The sequence below is a fragment of the Lethenteron reissneri genome, chromosome 26, assembly GCF_015708825.2.
Source record: "Lethenteron reissneri isolate LAM-NWPU_2019-01 chromosome 26, ASM1570882v1, whole genome shotgun sequence".
NCBI classification, from domain to species: domain Eukaryota; kingdom Metazoa; phylum Chordata; class Hyperoartia; order Petromyzontiformes; family Petromyzontidae; genus Lethenteron; species Lethenteron reissneri.
Window position 1 is genome coordinate 677708 of NC_083804.1, and position 21974 is coordinate 699681.

At 49.3% G+C, this 21974-nt stretch overlaps 1 protein-coding gene and 1 long non-coding RNA gene across 2 annotated transcripts in view; one reads left to right on the plus strand and one right to left on the minus strand.

The window, feature by feature from the left end:
• Positions 1-9053: 9053 nt before the first annotated feature.
• On the minus strand, positions 9054-15139 carry LOC133347439 (uncharacterized). Its single transcript, XR_009755718.1, has 3 exons — positions 15053-15139; positions 13396-13492; positions 9054-11532 (listed from the first exon to the last, which is right to left on the minus strand). It is a non-coding gene; the product is annotated as an uncharacterized LOC133347439 (long non-coding RNA).
• Positions 15140-18644: 3505 nt separating this feature from the next.
• Positions 18645-21974, plus strand: part of LOC133347438 (eyes absent homolog 1-like) — a 97001-nt gene continuing 93671 nt past the window's right edge. The window contains exon 1 of the mRNA XM_061559683.1: positions 18645-18933. The gene's annotated coding sequence lies outside the window, so the exon portion shown is untranslated. The remainder of the gene's footprint in view (positions 18934-21974) is intronic.

A 21974-nucleotide genomic window follows, 5' to 3' on the forward strand; every position in this document is an offset into this window, starting at 1 on the left:
ACGATGAGAAACCCTGACCTGGGATGGCTTGGCAATCGGTTGGCAGAAGGGGGAAGGCAGCACGGACAGGAAAGGGGGATGGGGGAGGTGGCAGTTATCGAGCAAATAAATAAATAAATAAGCCACCCTGACATTTGCTGTTACAATAAAGCTCTCTCTCTCCCCCCCCCACCAAAAAATTACTTCTGATTGCGCAATTTGTGAGAATTCCCATCAACGAACATTTCAGCGGTTTTCCGTCTAGAGATGTGTAGCGTATATTTTTTGTTACTTCTGGCTTTCAGACGAATGTTATCTGACTTAAAGCTGGATAAGGAGGCTTTTAAGAGGCGGCATTTTAAAGCATCGTGTGGGGACATTAATAATGCAGGGCTCCCTGGACGATGTAAGCTAGACGCGCGTCACCACGGCACATTTTACCCAACGCATCGCTCCCAGCAGCGCATTCCATACACTGGCCCCTCCATTTAATTTGATTATCCCATAATGAAATTGCCAGTAATGAGATTAATTTTAATTATTTATCGGCCAGCCGAAGGAGCGTCCATCAATTATGCATGCTCCGTGCAAAGGGCGATGCTTATCGCCTGAGTTTTTTTTCACAGAGGAACCAGGCCACAATTTATTAGCCTCTGTGGGAGTGGGCGCATCGTTAAGCGCCGCTCCTAGCTGGCCCGGCGAGGGCTGTCACGGCGTCGTCCACTCGGAGCTCTGCGAATACTACGTGGGAATCTTTAATAGGCGCAGACTGCGTCTCACAGACATCACAGTAGCAGCAGGAGCCTAATGAAAACGCAAGCCAATTTGCTGTTATCGCTCAATTCTCCCATCTCTCTTCTGTCGCCGGCGCGCTGTGTGCATGCAGCAGTGGCAGATGCTTTCCGTATTCTAAGGGATTGCAAAACAGAAAATGCATCAACAATGAATATAGGGTTATATAATTTTGAGTGTGAAATATCATTCGTTTATTCGAATGTATGCATAATTGCACATTGTATGTGTGTTTGCAGAGAGCAATTATAACACACAGTTGGATTAGTGTCCTTGCAGATTCAGTTGTGGAAAATAGTACGGCGACGATTCCAGGGCACGCTAATAGCGTCTCTCGCTCTTTAACATTGACGTTTCAGCCGCGGGTGCACTTTGGCAGTTGTGCTCGCAAGAATTACTGGGCGGGTAAAATACAACGCGACATCAATCCCGCGCAAGGCGGCTCTCAGTGGGTAGCATCGCAAGCAGCGGCTCGCGCGGCCTGCGCTGGCGTTACTTATCATGCGCAGGGCACTCCACGTGTGGATCATTTCCTGCCCGTCTGCCTCTCTTGACATGGAAATAAAACTTTTCTTGAAAAAAAATCCAAGACTCCAAAAAACATTTCCTATCCCAGATCTTTAATAGATTTTTTGTTCTTAAAAAAACCCAGATTACTTTACAATGTGCGCTTGAGTTTGGAAGCTGGGCCGGTGTTTTGCACTGTTTGTTTAAATTGCTGTTAACGCACGGAGCGTGGATTAAACCCAGGGAGGAGAATAGGCCCTTCTAATCCGGGCTAAGCGCCACACGTTGGTATTTTAATCACAGCTCCGTGGCCTGCATTAAATCGCGTGGCACCAACAGACAAAGGGAAGGTGGGTGGGTACGCCATTAACACAAAATGGGAGATGTTCTACCAACCCAATGAATTTGACTGTGCGAGGAACAAATAATCGCGGCTTGTTGTGTGCCCGTCTGAATGCTCTCACCTCCAGTTCAATCGTGAAGCATGCCCATGCACGCACCGAGCTTTGTTTAGCTTCTTAGCCCGTGCACGCACCGAGAATTGTTTAGATTCTTAGCCCAGGCTTCTTCTTTTTTCAATGAAGCAAATGGGAAGGATAATTTTAATTTTGCTTGGGAGGGAAATGAAAAGTCATTGAGTTGACCTTTTGACCTGCATCAGCATTCCTCATAATTCGGTAGCAAATTATTAGTTAGGATTTTGTTTGGGTAAGATCTGCTTTATTTTTGGACGAATGATCTAAACGTTTGAACAGTTGTGTTTTTGTGAATGGTAATGCATTGTTCAATGTGATAGTAAAGTGCTGTCAAATTAAAACTGAAATGAAACATACTGAGCAAAGCTGTGTGGATGGAATCCTTGTAAGTATGCAAAGACAACTGAGATTCTTGAATAAAATAATATTAACCTCTGATCATTATTTTAGTAAGTTTGAAATGCCGTTGATTTGTATTTTTGAAGATAATGAAACCGCCCCCATATTTATAATTCCCTCTTTTATCTGAATTCGTGTCATCTATTCAAATAAAATGTTTATGCATAAGTGTTAACGTTAACTAAAATGTATATGCACTTCCCAAATCATTGCATGTACTATTTTTGTGAAATCCAGTGTCTACACTCAGCACACAGTGACTAATGTTAAATTGTAAATAAGCTCCACGTTTCAAATTCCATCCAATCTCAGTAAGATTGGGGACGCTGCTGCTGTAAGAGCAGCGCATCGGTCACGTCATGCGCGACGCTCGTGGCCACGGGAAAGGAGGAATTCGGTAAAACTATAAAACGAACATTCCTCAAGTCGTTGAAACAAAAAGTGGGTAATTTAGATTCAATTAATACGTGTTATTTGTCTTACATTTTAAGGAAACCTCAGTATAATATGCATTCAATATGAATGTAATATATATTTAGAAGAAATAACAAATTATATATTTGAACAAAAACGTTTCTACTGAGAGGGCTATTATGCTGTCGTATTTATGTAAAACTAAACATTGTTTAAATCACTCGGAGGCGGCATGAACGTTGTTGTGTTTCAATTATGCGCATTTATCGGCTTGGGTTCAGAAATGCAATCCCCGAGTTGGCGCTCGCACCGCCGTCACGGTCAGCGCGCGCACTCAAACGCCGCACGCTGCCCCTCGCTGCCCCGCTGCCCCGCGCTGCCCTGCCCTTTCTGGGTCAGACGAAGGGCACAGACAAAAATCCACATCCCTCCCCCCTCCGACCTCCTTTGCTGCCACATCTTTAATTTTTTTGCTCTTTTTGATCCTCCGGATGCCCACTCCTAGCCGGAGGCAGTTCCCTTCAAAGTGGGCGCTCGGTGCCAGCGCCGCGGGTCAGCGTTGGGCCACGGCGGTTCGCGAGCCGGGCAGCGGCGGCGAGGAGGAGCCGGGACGCGCCGAGCCGCCGGCCCAACGTGCCTCCCGGGGGCCGTGGCTCGCTCGCTTGCTCGCGCGTGTCTCGCGGCAGGGCAGCGAACGCTAATTCTGATGCTACCACGCGACACGCAACATGTGGAAGAGATGAACTCCACCTTGTAGTTGCATTTATACGGCTTGTCTTTCTGTCAAAGAATGTTATTTTGTCCGGCCGTGAGCGGGGCTCCGCTTCGATTCAACGCGGCGCTCCGTGCTGAAACGCGTTGCTCACATTTACCACTTGTCACTTTGTGTTTAGGGCTAACTTCTCGACCACTATTTTTCATGGAAGAAATTTGGCGGTAAATCATTGAAAAAAAAACCCCGTAGTTTTATTTTTCAGTTGCATACAGTATTACCATGCTATTGCTGTATTTAGATGACTTGAAATAACAGCAATAACATTAAAAGTACGGTAACTTAAATGGCATAATTTAACAAAGAATTTCGTTTTATAATTGAAAAGAATGAAAAAAAAACTTAGCCAAGAAAGTATATTGCTTGTCATAACACGTGAATTAGCGTAAGCATTGTACTATGTTTATGTTTAAAGGACTCGTAGTTGGTTAGCTTTGTAACGGAGGCGACGCGAGCCACTTTCACCCACGCCGGGCACAGCTGAACAACACCGCGGGCTCGCGGCTCGCGCTGCCCAAGCGCAGGCAGCGCTCGCAGCTCTCCGTGCGGGCGGGCGGGCGGGCGGGCGGGCGCGGGTGACCAGGGTCAAGCGACGGTTACCGCGCATCTGACAAGCATCACGTGACTGACTCCTTACGACCATTGCACATGTGAGCGGTAATTGCGCAGGGGGGAGGGGGCGACCACGAAGGGTCAGCCTCGAGCGAGGGCCGACGTCCTGAGCTCAGCCAAGGGTCAGCACCGGCCTGTGCTCCTGGACAGCGGCGGCGGCGGCGATTCCAGCGCCTCTCGCCACTCACTATGCCCCATGTCAGCGACATTTCACAGCGGGCTGCGTTATGTCGAATGTGGTTACATTTTAAAAAATTTCTATTATGGAAATTCCTTGGATAGAATTTAAATGATAAATGACCACAGTCATCACTACCACTGTCTTGTAACAACAACATATTTACTGCGATGACGCCTCGGGCAATAGCCCGACTTCAGGGCAGAACAGAGCAGATAGCAGAGAGCCTGACTGACTTTTCAGCTGGCAATCACGCTTCACATCGTGGGGTCCTGATAATATCGGTAATTGTTTCAAAAGTTGAAACGTATAAATGCATGGGCTTGCAATTAATTTCGGAAAGGCAGCGCGTTCGAAATAATTAATAGCCTTGACTTAAAGCTTTCGTGACTGCCGGAATTTATATTCTTTTACCGAAAGACCCAAAGAATATTCAATAGCCTCTCTTGAAAATGCGTAACTTGGGGGTTTTCCCAAACCTTTTGCAAGTAGTCATTCAAACAGAAGAAAACCAGAAGACCTGAGAAAACCAATTGATGGAAAACCCACATATACATTGTACAAATCAATAAACTCATAATCAGAATCTTTCTTTAGACTGGGGGAATCCGATTAGCTATTAAGCTCTTTTTCGCAGAGGTCCATTAAGCTGCCTCGCTACCCCTGCAACCGTGAACGAAAGCCTCCGTGTTCAACTGAACAGCGACGTCTTCCCTGGTGATGGATTCCAGGTGTGCACTGCGAACAGCGACACTGCAAGGCGAATACAAATTGAGAAGTTCGTGCGTATTCACGGTGTCGAGCAAAACGATCCACCCCGACGAGCGCTCGCACCAACCACGCTCAACCGGTTGCTCGTCCTCGCCAGCACCACACTCGGTCAATAATTATCAACAATCCTAACTAGCCAACTATAAACTGGCTATAAATATGACCACACTAACCCATGCAGCACTCTACCTGCACGCGCTTCGCAGTCTGTCCCCTTACCCTATCCCCCGAGGCTCTTAACCCCTCAACAAACTTCACTCTCGGTCTACCCCTGGTCTGCGCATCATCATCATCATCACTAACCCGTGCAGATTACAAAAGCAACGCGCAAACTTGACCTGCGCAGAGACCTCGCAGTGTGCGCAATGCCCCTCCATGCTCGGGTCATCCCTGGGTCTTTCCCCCCCAGCCATCTACTGCCCGCCTCCCCAGTAGCCTCCTCTCTGGAGGCTTGAGGGGGGAGGGGAGGCGGGCAGGAAGAAATAAAACCCCCGAACTGCAGGCGACGGGAGAGGATTCAAAGCAAATGGCGACACCGCGGTCGTCTGGCTCTAATTTCCCGCTCGGGGTTGATGCACGGAAGGTCGGGCCCCGGGCCGCTCTCCGTCTGCCCCGGACTTTCCCTCTCCGTGTGCCATCGGTCAGCGGGTGGCCACGGGGTCACCGCAGACGCGCGGGCGCTCGCGGGTCGAACTACAGCGACGACTCCGACGACTGCGACGACGACCCCGACGACGACCCCGACGACGACCCCGACGTGCCCACGGACTGTGGCTCTCGTGCATCTCGCGCGTTTGCCTCGCGGTGCAAAGCGGCGCTGTGGCTCGGCATACAGTTTCACAAAGGGGACATTTTTTGTCAATAAAAATAATTTGAATTGACAATGTATTTCAAGAAGTCATGCTGACAAAATTATTATAATCCAGTTACATTCCCGAGTCTAGGATGCTCTTTTATTGAACACACATTCATGCAACGTGTGCTGTGTGTACACATTATTTATGCCTTTAGCAATGTTTCTCACAGTCCGGCCGTGTGGCTCAGCGGTAGAACGAGCGGCTCCCATCCAGAAGGTTGCGAGTTCACATCCTGTTTGGGGAGTTGACTCAGCCCATCATCCCTTTGGGATCGATAAAGTGAACATCACCTTGTGAGGAAGTTAACACGGATAGTCTCATATTATTTGGGTCTTTCGGTAAAGTCACGTAGATAGGTTCAAATTAATGATGACGATCGCTTGTGCTGTGACCGAAACGTCGTAGTTTCTTGTTATTAATTTGAACCTATCTACGTGACTTTACCGAACGACCCAAAGAATATGAATTCCTGCAGTCACGAAAGCTTCAAGACACGGATAGACTCGTCTCTGCCACAGGAACGTGAAACTTTCACCACAGACCCAGGGCTGTAAACAGGCAACTATCACCGTCTCAGTAATCATTTGAGCAAGACATCACTTTGACTTAAAATACGATTTTAAAAAATCCCTGCAATCTACAGCAATAGTTAGGAGAGCATTTTATAATCCTGTATGTGTGGGCGCCCCGTTTTGTATAATTTTATGGACACTGATAAGAGGTTTGGGCTGCATGTTACTTGTTCAACCCCCATAACCCAGACAGTATGGGGAGGCCCTCATCCAGCAGTGGAGTGACGGAACGTGCCATACGTCAGCTCTTCTGGCATCCGTGTTTAGGGTTAGGCTCAGTGTAAGGTGAGGGCGAAGGCTAAGGCTATGGGTAGTTTGGGGGGTAGTGTGTTTGTCAGGCTTAGTGTTAGGGTAAGGGTTAGAGGGAGAGTTTTAAATAGGGTCAGTGATAGGGTCAATATTATGGGTAGTGTTGGTTTTAGGCATAGTATTATGGCTAAGTTAAGTGCTAGCATTCGTGTGTTTGGGTTTGGGTTATTGTTTAAGTCCGTGTTAGTGTAAGGGTTAGTGTTCAGATTGAGTTAAGAGTTGAGGTGAGGATTAGTCTTAGGGTAGTAATGAGGCTCAGAATTAGCGTTGTGAATGTATATGGTGATCATGTACTGTACGTTGAACCTCTTTTGCACCGTACGTAGCCAACGTGCTAATGATTTGCATGTAATAATTATTTAGACAGCATTGTAGTCTGCAAGTGCCATTGACTATAATGATTATGACACACACACACACTCACACACTCACACACACACTCACACACTCACACACTCACACACACACTCACACACACACACTCACACACACACTCACACACTCACACACTCACTCACACCCTCACTCACTCACACACTCACTCACACACTTACTCACTCACACACACCTCACTCACTCACACACTCATACACCCTCTCACACTCACACACACACTCACACCCTCACTCACTCACTCACACACTCACACCCTCACTCACTCACACAATCACACACACTCACACACTCACTCGCACACAACTCACTCACTCACACACTCACACACACTCTCACACTCACTCACACACTCACTCACTCACACCCTCACTCACTCACTCACACACTCACACCCTCACTCACTCACACACTCACACACACTCACTCACACACTCACTCGCACACAACTCACTCACTCACACACTCACACACACTCTCACACTCACTCACACACTCACTCACTCACACTCACACACTCACACACTCACTCACTCACACACTCACTCACACCCTCACTCACTCACTCACACACTCACTCACTCACACACACCTCACTCACTCACACACTCAAACACACCCTCACTCACTCGCTCACACACACCTCACTCACACCTTCACTCACTCACTCTCACACATACTCACTCACACCTCACTCACACACTCACTCACACACTCACACACACCACTCACACACACCCTCACTCACTCACTCACACACTCACTCACACACTCACACACACCACTCACACACACACCCTCACTCACTCACACACTCACACACACACTCACTCACTCACACACACCTCACTCGCTCATACACACACACATACTCACTCACACCCTCACTCACACACTCACACCCTGACTCACAACACCCTCACTCACCCTCACTCACCCACCCTCACTCACTCACACACTCACACCCTCACTCACACACCCTCACTCACCCTCACTCACTCACACACTCACACACACACTCACTCACACCCTCACTCACTCACACACTCACACCCTCACTCACACACACTCACTCACCCTCACTCACTGACCCACACGGTGTCCGCAGGCGCTGCCGACACGTCACTGGGCGCGTGCAGTGACGGCAGGATGGGTAGGAAGCGGACGACTTTCAAGAACACATTTGTGCGGAGCAAATCTCTGTAATCCAATCGACTTGGCAGAGATAAACCTGCGACTGGAGCATCAAGATGTTAAGCCGGGCCGATTATTTAATGTAAGCGGAGTTCAGGGGGTGACTATGAACCTGATCTCACAAACGGAAAGCCATACAAGATTTTGTTACACACTTCACTTGCCCGGCATTTCATTAGCACGCTTTTTGTTGTCCACACAGCGCTGAATGCATCACTATCACATTGTCAATTGCCCAGACGTTTAGCAAACAGTGCGTGTGTGCATCCTGCTGAGTGGCAGCGTGGTCAGAGCATTGGACTCACGGTTGCAAGATTGTGATTTAAAATTCTGGATGGAGATCGACTCAACCCAGCATCCCCCTGGCGTTAACAACACGAGTACCACTTTGTGAGATATCCACGGTGTTTGGCCGATAGATAAACCGGCTCCTGTGATCGGAATGTGCAATTGAATTCCTGGCTTCGGGCTGCCAATATCAATTAACATTGATCCAATGCCTATTTTGACTTGATTGAAAGCTAATTTGAATTACCATTTTATTGAATGTCCACATATAAAGCCCAGTTCGCTATTTTGTATTCAAAGTGGTATCCCGCTCCAATGAGCACCGACGCAGCGCTTATTTACTGTTTTACAGCCCTGAGTCAGTGATGGAAATTCCTCATTCCTATGACAGGGCCGAGTCTACCCTTATAACTATTTTGTATTATACGCAGCGATATACGAATTCGTACGTGTATTTAATTCTACACATGTGCAAGTGAGGAAGCACTAATGAAATAACCTCGGTATTGCATTCACGTGAGTAAACAAACACAGCACGTGCACAGAAAATACTTGTATTGCATCCAAGTGAGTAAACAAACACCGCACGTGCACAGCTTCTACTCGTGGACGCGATGCGCAGGCTCGGTGTGCACACGACGCGAAACGTCGGCTGGACACGGGGAGGCTTTCGCGACCGATATCATCCGTATATATTGTGTGAGTGTAACGCGTATTGTAACGTGTGAGTGTAACGTGGAGTGTGTGAGTGTAACGTGGAGTGTGTGAGTGTAACGTGTGAGTGTGTGAGTGTGTGAGTGTAACGTGTATTGTAACGTGGAGTGTGTGAGTGTAACGTGTGAGTGAGTGAGTGTAACGTGGAGTGTGTGAGTGTAACGTGTGAGTATGTGAGTGTGTGAGTGTAACGTGGAGTGTGTGAATGTAACGTGGAGTGTGTGAGTGTAACGTGTGAGTGTGTGAGTGTAACGTGTGAGTGTGAGAGTGTGTGAGTGTAACGTGGAGTGTGTGAGTGTAACGTGTGAGTGTGTCAGTGTAACGGCACTTTGTCCTGCACATCGTTGCACCCTCCGCGGTTGCCGGGACAAGAGGAGGAGGCTCACGTCGCTGCGTAAGTGAAGTGCGTGAAACCGCGCGGGAGAACTGCGGGGAGGGGCAGGGGGGGAGGGGCAGGGGGGGAGGGGCAGGGGGGGCTGCAGACGAAGCGTCTGGGGAGAGAGAGAGATGGGAGATGGGAGAGAGTGTCTCTGCTGACAGCTCAAGCATCGGTGATGGATGACACATCAGCATGCGCGAGTTTTTCAACCTCTCCTTAGACTTGCACGCACGCACATTGTGTCAACACTGGCGCGCGCGACGGCCTGCCAGAGCAGAGAGGAGGCGAGTTGACCTCGATAATAATAATATTTTGTTTTTCGCGTCGGGGTCGCTCCCTGTCCATAGCCGCCTCTCGCGAGTAAACGGCGCTGACGAGTCTGGCGACCCACGCTGATCCCGTATTCGTCATCTGGTTCTGGAGGCACGGTTCTCAATCACCCGCTCGCTCGCTCGCTCGCAGGCTGACTGGCAGCCCGTCTTCATGCACTAATCGTGTCTGAACGTCACGCGCCTCGGTTTTAGTCGTTCTATTTCTAATGGACATTAGCGGCTGCCGACGTGCGCTTGTGCAGAAGCGTTTAAGCAAAAGACGACGCGTCAAGTGCGTGCGTGATGCGTCGCACCTGAAGTCGCGAGCCGCGTCTTCAGGCTCCGGCGGGTGTGGGCCAGTGCTCGTGCTTGCTGGCAGCCCGCAGCTTACGGAAATTCCACAGTCCAATGTGGAAATTCCACATTCCCATTGTGCGAGACAATATCTCTGCAGGACGCTTGGCTTCTCACAGAGTGGTACTCATTTGATCAACTCCAGGCAGATGATGGGCTGAGTCGACCCCCAAGTAGGATTTGAACTCCCAAAATTATCATTGTCATGCCCTTGTTAATCAATCGGTGCTCGCAGATTTGTTCAGGAGGACTGAACATTCATAGGACAGAATCAACCCCTGCTTACAGAGATGCCATTTCCAGAAAATTTCAGCGGAATAATGAATAGCCCTGTCAGTAGAGAATAACAGATATTTTCTCATGGACAATTACCATAGCAAAGTGCCCTTCTAAAAACACGTGAACCCATTGGCCCATTTCACTATTAAAGTGCGGTGGAGAGCAGAGGCACAGCGGTTAGCGCATGGCACCACAGGGAAGGCGACCGGGCTATGATCCCTGTCCATGGGCAGTGTGGCCAGGTGAAAGGTATCTGAACCCGTCTTGGGCATCTAACTCGGTGTGTGAACACAAGGCGCGGTGCTGCCCAAATTGCTGTGCGCCATGCTGCACATGTGCTCGCTCACAGCATCCGCACCTGAGCAGAGTGTCTTTGAGTGTGTGCGTGCATGCGTGTGTGACCAGGGCTGTGTGAATGTACAATCGTCTGTTTCCAGATGCTATAAATAAAGTGGTGGAAGGACAGGTGTGTTTGCGAACAAGACACACTTACAGTGTGTTACTCCGCGCTTCGTACTTGGAAACGAGCAGTGTTATGACAGCACCAGCACATTACAAACAGGATTTACCCGTATACTCCGACATACTCCTACTTGAAAGAACTGCATGTTTACCCTCAAGACCACCATATATTTCCGGCCCTTCCGTTTTTTTTCAAATAAAGTAGCATTCCCCGCAGGTATAGAGAGCGGCACACGACAGATTCCCAATGCACGCCTGGCCTTTTACAGAGCAGAACGATGAGGGGAGCTGAGAGGCCAGGGAGAGGTCACGGACAATGTCATTTTCTGAGCCGTCAAGAAGCTTGAATGACAGCCTGGGCCTGCGATTGGACAAATCTTCTGCAGCCAGAGGCTGGCTTGACCTCATCCACGCAGTCCGTCCACACGTTGCGCAAGAGCATCCGATACTTGCTCGCAGCCCTACTTGCCCTGGCAGAAGTCTCGGATTTAACGCCTCCGTACACCGCCGTCGCCATCCCCTGCAACACAAAAAACGCCCACCTCCTGGGAGACCAGGCCTCTTTGATTCCTGCGTTGGGAATCCCGCTCAGCTTGCCCATTGGTCGATGCTGTGGCGCCAAGCAGCGATGCGGTGCGATGGGGCTCTCCGTGAAGTGACCGGGAGGCACGGTCACCTCGTGTTGGCAGGCACGCACCTGGATAGCGCACTCATCGTGCTTGCGGGCCCTTTAGCCGTAGTGTTGGAGAGCTCCCGAGACATCGAGTGGGCTACACTCGCACATTACAGCAGCGCCAGGTGACCATGTCATCTCCCAACTTCCAAACAAACACATTTGACTGATTAGCAGGCACCTGTGTAAGAGTTTATCAAGCACTGTTTAAGGGCCAGAGAAGATGCCCGTTTTACTTTCTGAAACAACCATGAAAGTATAACCTACTTGTTCATCTGTAAGATTTGATTTTGGATTTATGGCAGTAGCGCATGTGCAAAGTGAAGTGGTTATTTGCCTGCATGGTACTCATCTTTCGTTCATAAATTAGATGAGAGCCAGCTATGACGGTGCTGAGCCAGTGGTGGCCAGCGTGCCCAGCTCTTCTGTTGCCACGGTGAGGTGGCCTGGCCTGTTCACGGGCGGGTTGAGAGCTTCTTGAGCCATCTGAACAGGTCGTCGCACTGTGATCAAAACGCTCGACTCACACAGAGTTGCAAGTTTAAATCCCAGTTGTGAATTGCCTCAGGCCATCTCCTGTATGGGGTCAATAAACTGTGTCGCTTAAAAAACCACATAGCCCACAGTCACGTGGTTCATACGCAATGACTTAGAGAACCGAACCCTGGAAAGACTTCCAATTAAAATTTGTGGTAATAGTTATCTGAATCATAATTATTACATTTTTTGTAAATGTCTTTCTGTCACGAGCAACCCTTGCAGCATTTAGTAACGTACCTGTTGTAGGGTTTATACGAGTCTCAGCATGTGCTTAGAATCAAATACGTTGACCCCTGCAAATTTGTCTGAGAAAAAAAATATAACGACGCCCTCAACAAACCGACGTAAAACGGTTACAACAATACGGTGTTAATTTGGGGCGACCGATTCAGGAAACCAGTTTTGCGTTAAAGCTGACGATGTGTGCGTGAGAAGAGTGCTCGCGGTTTCGTCTCGGAGAGGAGAAGTGAGTCGGGCTCGTAAACGGAGAAACCCTTCCGTGGCGACGTTGGCAGCGCGCGGCACGTGATGCTAACGCGATGAATTATTATCCACATGCGCAGTTTAGTGCTTTGGCTCAACACGTGCATTGTTTTTTCGAACACAAACGAGCCATTTTTTTTTCTGACGGCCAAAGGTTTTGAAAGAATGACTTTGCCTGGGGTCAGTGGACGCAATCCCCCGGCGTCTCAACCCGGTGGGCGGGCGGGCGGGCGGGCGGTTGTTTGCCTGCAGACACGTTCAGTGCGAACGACGGGGCCCAACATTGACACAACGACGACGGTGGTGCCGATAATGGTGGGCGATGATGGTGATAATGAGCTTCCTTGGGTAAGAATTTAATGGGGCACAGCCACATTTTTTAAAAGCCCCTCCTCCCCCATCGCACACGGGCCCCACGCTGCCACTGAGCGCGCTGGAGTGGCCGTGTTTGTGTTGTTTTATGCTGCCGTGGGTGGCGGCTGTGGGAGCGTAAGTGGGGTAGTTTTGTGTCCTTATCCCTGAGAGCTTTGGCGTTAGCCGCTGCCAAACACTTCCTCCCGCTAATGACCGTTCCCCAGCCTGCAGATAACATAATGATGGGCACTCCCACCCACAGGCAATTAAGATAAGCATCAGCTTCTGACGATGGCTTCCCAGCAGCTTAAACCACACATCTCTCCAACTTACCCACCGCTCTGCATGCAGAACTCCGCCAGCGCCATGTCTCTCAACCCTCTCAACCTTCACGTGTCCAGGCCATCTACTGCTGCTGTTGCTGCTGCTCCTGCGAAACAGAATTTTTTTTACTCAGAAGGAACTGCTCAACAATCTCAATGCACAATACTTTTGAAAGCACGTAGTCTAAAGATTACTTTTGTATTATTGAGTCGACTTTCATAATCTTCCGCTATTTTATCTCTTAGTGTAGGAAATGTTCATTCTGCTTTCTTATGACCCATGTCGAATGACCATGAGAGATTCGGCTGTAAGCGATTGAGCCATTCTTTCAACTCTCTCTCTCTGCGAGTTGGTGCACCCTCAGACCAACTTCGCATGTTTACTCGGGGCAGTGCATACTTGAGAGATTAATGTTCATTTTGTATTTCCTTTTGTTTTTATTTACTAATGATCCGCTCTGTTTGGTCAGAGAGGACCTTTACATATGACCAGGTAAGAGCCCCTTTTAAAGGGAGATTTGGGTTTACATAAGAACAGTGAAACAGAAACAATTGTTAATAACAAATACAGAAAGCATAATTTTAAATAATTTTTAACATAACTAAATTTAAATATTAATTACATTTTTACTTCTGAAAGTTACATTCGTAATTAATTGAAATCAAGACTGTGTATATATATAGGATGCTCATGAGCGCGGTGCTGGGCACCATTGTTGCTGCCCAGCGGGGCGAGGGCCGCTGGGCACCTCCCGCTCGCTGCTGGGGGGGGGGCTGCTGCTGCTGCCGGGGGGCTGCTACTGCTGCTGCTGCTGCTGCCGGGGGGCTGCTACTGCTGCTGCTGGGGGGCTGCTGCTGCTGCTGCCCGCTCGCTGCCGGGGGGCTGCTGCTACTGCTGCTGGGGGGCTGCTGCTGCTGCGCTGCCCTCTCGCTGCCGGGGGGCTGCTGCTACTGCTGCTGCTGCCCTCTCGCTGCCGGGGGGCTGCTGCTACTGCTGCTGCTGCTGCCCTCTCGCTGCCGGGGGGCTGCTGCTACTGCTGCTGCTGCCCTCTCGCTGCCGGGGGGCTGCTGCTGCTGCTGCTGCCCTCTCGCTGCCGGGGGGCTGCTGCTACTGCTGCTGCTGCCCTCTCGCTGCCGGGGGGCTGCTGCTACTGCTGCTGCTGCCCGCTCGCTGCCGGGGGGCTGCTGCTGCTGCTGCTGCCCTCTCGCTGCCGGGGGGCTGCTGCTACTGCTGCTGCTGCTGCCCTCTCGCTGCCGGGGGGCTGCTGCTACTGCTGCTGCTGCCCTCTCGCTGCCGGGGGGCTGCTGCTACTGCTGCTGCTGCTGCCCTCTCGCTGCCGGGGGGCTGCTGCTGCTGCTGCCCGCTCGCTCCGCGACGCCGCACCGCGCGCACGGCCGCTGGGGCGAGCAGCGTCGAGTTTCAGGCGCGCCGCCTCCCAGCCGCCCATTAAAGCGCCGGCCGCGGTGGCGAGCATATGGTGTCCCTGGAACATTTTGAAAAACGGGTCCGTGACAGAGGAGATGCTGTGCTCGGCTCGCTGCGGGGCTGTCACGGGGGGGGGGGGGGGGGGGGGGGGGCTCTGTGCTTTATTCGGGCCGACGCAAAGTGCAGAGCGGCGCAAGCCAAATTCCGGCCTGGCTCGCGAACGGATTCTCCTTCTCCCCACCTGAAAGAGGCCTCCGTGAAAGCCGCCTTTGTGGCGCTGCATTGTTCAAGGTGTAACCCGAGAGAGGCCGGCCGCTCCCCCTTCGCGTTTCCCTCGGCCGAGACGGGCCCTGCGCAGCACGTGTAGACGTGTAAACGTCACCATGGAGACATTTCGTGAAGGGACAGAAAAAAAGAGGCGGTCGCAGAGAGGAAAAAAACAGCAGCGGTGGGAAGTAAATTGCTGCGGCTGCCGGTCTCCTTACCTGGATGCACATAAGCTGCCCCTTTGTTCCCATTTGTTTTTAAACCTGGGCCCTCCTACATCGGACGCCGAATTGCACCCGCGGCAAAATGGCAAACTCTCGTCATGTCACTCACTCACGATGGTGGTGGTGGTGTTGGTGTTTAGCCTCCTCCACAAGTGGACACGAACACCGCACTGGCAGAGAAGAGGAAACGATGATTCTGCCTCGCTGTCACAAAGCGTCACGTTAAACGATGGCGTAGATCGTTACGTTATTTAAGCTCTTAAACGAATGCCACATATTATAATGATAATTATTATGATGGATATGTCTTGGTCATTGTGTTAAACAAAAAGTATTCGATGTGACCAAAAATGCGAAATTATATGATTTAGAATGACCACATTGGCACAGCTGTTAATGTTACTCATAATGTGACGTCTGTTTGAAAACCTGATGGCTACCGACGTGAGCGATGAGTAAAGCGGGTTTGTCTCGATCGGTGGCTTCTGACCCGTGGCCACTGGTGGTTGGCAGGGCCGTGGGAAGTCGTCCAAATAACTCTCGCAACTTCGATTTGTTTCCACAAAGCACCAGGTTTTGACTGCGTGCTACTCCGCAAACAATGTTGACGGTGACAGTGGCGCACGGGTCCAGCGAGGCCTCTCCGCTCAAGCTGCCGCGATCCGTCACGACGTGGCGTGCGTCTACGATGCCGTGCTGGGTGCTCACTCGGACACACGCCGGCTCGAGACAAGGTCCGCAAACAGAAGACGCCGGCACTTACAATGGTCAAAGAGTGCTTTTTCACTTTTCGGACACAGCTGAATATTTCAAAGTCACGGCGGGAATTTTGGCCAACTTTTTGTTTTATCAGAAGAAGAGAAAAAACGTCCGTAAGCAATGCGCACACAGGCAAGAGCCGTCAACCCACGGAACGTCTCGCTCCCAGTTCGTTTCGCTCGGCTGGTGAGAAGCGCCTCAAAGTCGGCACTCTCTCTCCCTTCTCTCTCTCCCTCTCGTTCTTTCTCAAAAAGCCACGTTTCGGAGGATTGAGTTACCCTTTTGCTTTAGCCAGTAAGAATTTTTTTAATGCCTAAAACTCCCCTCCCCCTTTGTTGTGGGTCCTCTCCAGAGTTGCTTTGCTGTTCCTTCTTGTTTGTTTTTTTAAAACTCCTTTAAAAAAAAACCTCTCTCAACATGACTGGTTTACAAAAATGCTGATTTTGTTTAAAGAGAGCACTTCAAAGCTCCGGCTTCTGGTGGCCCCGGCGAGGCCGCTCGCTGCGACGCCTGGGCGCAGAAATCCGCGTTGCTCCGTACAACAAGCCGCTCCGTACAACAAGCCGCTCCGTACAAGCCGCCGTGCCGATTTTGTCGTTGCCTCGCTCCTTCGCTTAATAAATGACACGCGCTTAAATCGGATTGTGGAAGAGCAACATTTCATTATTTTCTGCTGACACGACGACACGGCTTCCAGGAGGAAACGCGGCCCCCACGTCTGCTGAGCCATGTGACCACGAAGCACCGGAGGGAGAGACGTGGCCTGGGGCAGATCCCTTCACCTGGGTGCCGCTCCTCCACCTTCCGCTGGGGGCCCTGCTGGGGACCTGATGGCCTTCCATTCCACAGAAAATCACGGACTCGTCCACACGAGTTGCTCACAGCTGAAACTCTCAGGGTAACCGGCCCCCTGTAAGAGGAAAATGGCTCGCCACCGTAAACGAAGATAATTACCACCCAATGGTTGTGAGCAAAGAAACATGTTGGCTTGTTAAAGCCACTTTTGTGAAGATTAAGTGTGGGTCACAGTGTAAGGGGGGAGTGGTGGCGTAAAAGTGTTTAGTGCTGTGCACTATGAACCTGGAAACTTGAGTTTAATTCCTGGCCATGGCTAACATTAGTGGTGAGTAACATCTCAATTCAGTCCTCAGTCATCCCTTCACCAACCCACACTAACCGGTGTGGTGAAGGAAGGTCAAACAACCCCAAGGACTGTAAGTAGGCCCTCACTCAGCAGTGGCTGCACATTACAGTTCGTGCGTACACACATGAATACGCACATCCACTTATGAAACCACTACAAGCATTCACAAGTTTTCATTTGTGCTGGAGAAGGACTGACCCCCACCATAGGAGGGTGGAATTTACATCACTTGTTCAGGGCCACAAACAGAGGTGGGTACCATGGTGCCACGGTGGCGAGATGTTATCTCCATCGCCGGTATGCAGGAGGTCGTGGGTTCGATCCTGACGCCTGTATATTTGGAGTTTGCGTGTTCTCCACGTGGTCGCGTAGATTTTTATCCGGGTCCTCTGGGTTTTCCCTCCACATTTAGAAACGCGCGTTTAGAGTATTTGGCTGCAAAACATTTCCACGTGATGATAAGCCACTTCGTTGAGCTATCAATCGTGGCCAGGCCGCTTCTCAAAGAGGGCTATATAGCTCAGTGGGCCTTACCTAGTAAAATACTTTTTTTTATTTCCTTAATATTTCAGTCCAGAATGGAGCCACTGTTGTTATATGAGTGTTAAATAAAATATTTGCCACTGATTATTTTTATATTTGTCTCACTAACATCTGAACATACTATATATCCATGTATTTGGTACATTGTTAACGATTTGAAGATACTAGTGATGGGAATTAAATTGAGGTCCATGGCATATTGTGATGACAACAACAGGAGCCCAAATCCACCAACAGCCCTCAATAGGTTCCAGCATCCTCGCCAATGTCAGGCGTAATGTGGAACATTCTCATCGTTGTTGACAAAACATACAATCTCTTGCAATAAAAAACATATGCTTTATCTGAAAACACAGTTACATTAATAGTTTAACATGTTTTGGGGAAGTAAAAATCCATCAAAGATAATCCTTAATATAAAGAAGTGCGCAATGCCAACCGCGATTATCATTTGCAGCATCTGCGGAGAGAGATTATGTTCAGGAACCAGAGGCGCATTTCTATTGTCGCGAGTCCACGGTGCTGTGAGTGAGTGGGGTTTAATGCCCACTCCGTGGCAGCCTCTCTTGTTTTTCCACACAAGTGCAATTTTGCCACCTCGGTGTTTGTCAATGAGGCAATGAGGAGTGCGCCGTCGGTAGCTCCTCCAAGGGTCCTCTTGATAAGCACTGAGTGGCTCCAAGTGCCGCCGCCGCCGCTGCCGCTGCCGTGGACGCTTACGCAGCCACTCGTGACTACGATTGCTCCGGGAGGCTGCTGCTGTTGCATCGCCAGGAGGAATCTTAGAGACGGTGGGGGGGGAGGGGGGGCTGCCCTGTCTTGCAATGCATATTCATGCGCAAACGCCATGTAAGGAAGCCAGTGGGAGGCCCTTCGCCGAGCGATGCCAGGGTCGTCCGCCACACCCTCCTCTCGCCCTCCCGGCCGGCACTTCCAGTGTGGAAAGAATGGCATGAGGCTTGAAGTTCGTGAGAGACGCGTTGACGCTGCAGAGCATCCGAATACCGCATCTGGCGTGCGCGCGGGCCGACCTGAAATCCGCGGCAGGCTACTCGTGGTGTCGCCGTCTTTGGTGAAGGGTGAAAACCAACGAGTAGGAATACGTGGTGCATCTCGGTGATTTCTGCCACCCGCGGTGAAAAAAGAAGGAGCAAGAAATACCTGCAGTGCGGTGCCGTCGCCCACGTAAGTGAGAGCCCCCTCGGCCGCCTCTGCTTGACGGCTTCGCGTTCTGTCCCTTTGTAGGTGTATGCTCGCTGCCTTGCTGGTGGTGCTGGTGCCAGTCTGGTCATTGGCCAAACTAAATTATTTACGTTCGTGCGCGCGGTCTTGTAACGAATAGCCCACTGGCTTCTGGCCACACGCAGATGAAATTTCATATGGCTAAAAAAAAATGTTCAGAAAACGAGGGCCCCTCTGGTTTGTCTAGAAAGCTCCAGTGTCTGTTGACGCACGAGTCGGCGCTCCGTCTCGCTGGACACCGCTGCAATGGACTGTCTGAGCGTCACTTTGATGGCTCTCGCAGGATCGTCACGGCCTCGTTTGATATTCTAATGGTTAAAATAGAATGCAAAACACAAGCATCCCAGTCAAAGATGAAAGGCATTATGCATTCGTTGTTACGTCTCTCTTTTTTCATGTTACAACCTGAAATAGAGCTATTTAGCGAACCAGTTTAATACCTTTAATACCGTAGGGTTGTTTTCATTTGTCTAATGCATTTGCGTGCACAATCGATCATTACATAATCTCGTTATGTCTTCACTACATTCAAATGTATATGTTTTATTTAAATGTGTTGGTTACATTTGGATACACATTTTATTTGGAAATGAAAGTGAGGTTTTTCCGTTGTGTTTATTTTAATTTTGGGAATTTCTATGGCTGCTGTAATCAATCATTTCGTGGCTGTCAATGTTCATGCCTTTTTGACCTTGCCAAAGGTGCTTGCAACAAACACAGAGAGATGCGAGTTTCCCCTTCAGTGCAGATAATGCAAGACGCGTAGTCACGAGAATTATCAAGGAGTTGAGTCTACACTATCGTTAGACCATTGGATGTTTTCGTTGCTTTTGCTGTAAACAAATTGAAAAACTAAAAAAATATTTATGTCCCTATAATAATCATGTTTGTTTTATTGGTGTTATAATTCTACGAGTGTAGTTAATATTAGGATTTGTATACAAAAATACAGAGAATTTTTTTAAAATAAGATTTTAAGAAATATAAATGTTTCAATTGAAATTTAAATATTTTTAAGTTCATAAAATGTATATAAGGAAAAAGCAATTTTGTACGATTACATTTGACATCTCAAAATCAACTTCGTACAAAACCTTCCATACCGATGCAGTTTAGTTTAATTGTGGGGAGACATGGGAATGATTGTACAGTACTTCGAATGTTTATTTATTTTAAATGCCTTTCACTATTCTTATACACTGCATTTTATAGGTGTGTGAAATATTTTTAATAGTTTTATTTACATTATTAAAAAATATAATTATCTTAAAAATCTAATTATTATACATCCACACCAACGAGAGAGCGTAGAGAGTATTTTCATCAACTCTTTGGTTATTTCGGTAAAGTCACATATAAATAAATTAAATAATAATATAACACGACGTTTCGATTGCAACACAAGCAACCATCATCAGATACAAATGAATGAGAAAACAAACGTAGTAAACTTTGAAATATAATGCAATACAACGCTGAGAATCGGCCAACACAAAAGTCAACACCCCACCTGGTTGATTACGTTCTTCCAAAGATTGCTAAATTTGAGAGAGAGACAAAACATAGACACGGAGACACACAGAACAGACACACAAGCAGAGAGCGACTCACACAGAGACAAACAGAGAGAGACACACACATAGGCACACAACTTGGAGATTATTCGTGTTATATATTACAGCAATTAATTTTGTGGAACATTTAAATTTTGCTAAAATAATTAACATTTGTATTCATGCTCCTTGGAAAGGCAATACTCACAAAAATTCTCACCCAATTACGTGCTTGCTCAAACACGTTATTGCATTGAAACTGCAACAGACGCCGTAGTTGTTAACGGAAGGAGCATTGTTTTGTCTGGCTCTCCTCTGCACTGCCGCATGCCGCTGCACTTCAGTCAATATTACGCCGGAACGAATTGCCATTCTCTGTGGAGTAACAGAGCATTCATCGACAAATATAGTTTTGAATATTTACTCCCCGTTTAGTATTTAATACATTCATTGAGCATCAATCTTTAGCGACTCCAGGGTGCATCTTCGGCATCTCTCTCTGCGTGCTTCCCCCATTGATTAATTTGCGGTAATTATCCACACACCTATTTGCGTGCGTATTTGAGCGCCGACTTATCGGCGTATTTATTTAGTTGCAATTCGCTTGGGCTCTTTACTCCTCGGCCGCACGGAGTAAATTGGAGCCGGGCCTGCTGGTTTGCCGAGGACATTAGGGGCACGACGGTTGACAGCGGTGTGGCATTGTTGTGGGAGACCTCGGCTAAGTTGGTCCCAGCGGAAGGGAACGCGACTTGTTTATCCATGGCCCCCGAGGCTGCTGAGCGGCGTTAGCGGATTAGGCAGATCGGAAAAGCCAACAGCGGCCAGCGCGGCGGTGGTGGTGGTGGTGGCGGCTAATCGCGTTCCACGTGCGCCATCGCCGGGGCTGCCGCCGCAGCGCCGTGCCCCCACGGGCGCAGCGGCGCTCCTCGCGAGACGCGCCGCGTGAATCGCGCGGCTCGGGGCTGCGCGTCGCGCTCCGCTGCCATTCTAGAGCCTCGCGTGTCGCTCTCACCGCGGAGACGCGTGTCGCACGAGAGCCAAGCCGGTGGTAGTAGGCGGTGGTCGTAACGCGCACCACTCACACACCGCTCGGACATGGGGGAGTGGGTCGTGCACAGTTTTCTATCAATTTGAGTGTCACACTGTGTGGCAGGAAAATTAATAGTTTACTGATAATGGGGTTGGTTTATTTTTAGCACAAGACATGAAGCAATTACATATATTAATGCAACTTTGGGTCATACGTTTTGGGGGCTTAAATACATAAAATGTGCGTTGTGTATGTTTCTACTTACAAGCGGTGACGGCACAGTGGTTAACCCGGCAGGCCGAGTTCAATCCCCGGCCATGGCGAACATCGCTGGCGCGTGTTATCGGTGTGGCGTGACACCTCTGAACCGGTCTGCCCCCACTTCCCCTCAACCACTC